Source organism: Pavona decussata, unplaced genomic scaffold (genome assembly GCF_977016875.1).
Source record: "Pavona decussata unplaced genomic scaffold, jaPavDecu1.1 SCAFFOLD_372, whole genome shotgun sequence".
Lineage (NCBI taxonomy): Eukaryota > Metazoa > Cnidaria > Anthozoa > Scleractinia > Agariciidae > Pavona > Pavona decussata.
Window position 1 is genome coordinate 27,501 of NW_028145748.1, and position 1,909 is coordinate 29,409.

At 42.4% G+C, this 1,909-nt stretch overlaps 1 non-coding gene across 1 annotated transcript; it reads right to left on the minus strand.

Annotated features, from left to right (window-relative positions):
- Positions 1-1,582: 1,582 nt before the first annotated feature.
- On the minus strand, positions 1,583-1,655 carry Trnat-ggu (transfer RNA threonine (anticodon GGU)). Its single transcript has one exon. It is a non-coding gene; the product is annotated as a tRNA-Thr (tRNA).
- Positions 1,656-1,909: the final 254 nt, after the last annotated feature.

Consider the following 1,909-nt stretch of genomic DNA (forward strand, 5'->3'; position numbering starts at 1 on the left):
TATTATTAGTAAGCGCGCCTACCACGAATACCCCTACCCTCTCCCAAGAAAAAACATTTCTGTACTAGCCCAGTGTGAAGTGGTGGAGGCGCGGTGGTGTAGTGGTTAGCGGTTGGACTTTTGATCAAACGGTCGGGGGATCTGAGGGTCGTTGGTTCGAGGCCAGGTTGGTCTCTTCATTGCTGTGTTGTTTCCTTAGACAAGAAACTTTGCTCCACATTATCTCTCTTCACCCAGGTGTATAAATGGGTGCCGCCGACATACTTGTGGGGGGTAACCCTGCGATGGACTAGTATCCCATCTGGGGGGGAGAAGCAATACTCTTAGTTGCTACATGCTACAGAAACCGGGCTAAGCTCCGGCCGTGTACATGTGGGCCACTTAGGCTCTTGTGCGACTTAACCTACCAGTGTAAAGTAAGAGGAGCATCAGTTGTGTTCCAAAATTGGTTTTACATATGGTAGTCAATGAACGTTTTTATTGTTTATGGCTTGTTCATGTTAGCTTTTGCACTTTGATTTGTCTTGTTGAAGCGGAATAAACTTGTTATCTCTTGTTTTCTTGTTCTATAAAAATGTCCTCGCTTGCTGAAAACGTTGGGAAAATAATTAGCGCCCACCCTCATGGACTAAATAAGCGCGCAGGGCGGTTAATCGAATAAATACGGCATAATTAGCTACTAGTAGAGCTAGAAATGCAAAAGAATAGTGAGCATGCACTTGTAAGAGCACGATGCTCTTGTAATATCAAAAGTCAGTTGAACCCAGGTTCAGTAGACTTGGAAGCACGACTTAAACTCAGGTAAAGTTTAAATCAGGTGAACGCGCCTCCTGCATGTGCAAACTACGAAAAATGCCAGTGGCCAGGGATCATGAAGGGTGGTTTTTGCTTTTGTGTTCTTACGGTTAAGGTTACGACCGATGATCGAGAGTGAAAACAAACATGTTTTTCTTCAGCCATTTTAAAGTTAAGTATCCAATCTAACATTTCCACCGAAAAACGTTTCAAAACGGCTATATGCTTACCCGAATTTTACAGGAAAATGTATTTTTTTCAATGAAAGTAAATAAATCGCAGAAGTGTTGCAATCTTTTCAACATGGCGACATCCGGGGAATATTTCGTGGCAAATGGCCTCATCCGGGAGCTCTCATTACACTTCGTTGATATTGCCCTGCCATTAACTCTTGTGCTTCGATGGAAAGATCGAAGAGGAAAGAGGTCCTTGGGTGAAATCCAAAATGAAAATTGTCCGAAGGAAGAAAGAAACTTTTTTCACAATGTCAACGTTGGCATTAAGGTTACGAACGATCTTAGCGGACATCCTTCGGAAAAAAGCCATAACAACCTATATATCGTGGTAAAGTTATAATTTTGGGTAATTTTTCCGCTTCAAAAGCGTCATTAGCTGTCAGAACTGTTTTTCGAGAGCCCAAATAACTTACTCGGCTATGTGCATAACGATGTAAAGTATATGAAATAATTCATATATGAACTGCGGATATAGATGAAAGTGAGAAGTGATCATCGCAGTGAATTTTCCAATTTATGCAATTGGAAATTGGAAGCCTGGAAAAAAATTCAGGCTTCAACGGGATTCGAACCCGTGACCTCCGCGTTACCGGTGCGATGCTCTACCAACTGAGCTATGAAGCCACACATTGGGAGCAAGGTCAATTGTAGGTTCCCATTTTCCCGTGAGAGGAGTGAAACGATGTAAAGTATATGAAATAATTCATATATGAACTGCGGATATAGATGAAAGTGAGAAGTGATCATCGCAGTGAATTTTCCAATTTATGCAATTGGAAATTGGAAGCCTGGAAAAAAATTCAGGCTTCAACGGGATTCGAACCCGTGACCTCCGCGTTACGGTGCGATGCTCTACCAACTGAGCTATGAAGCCACAC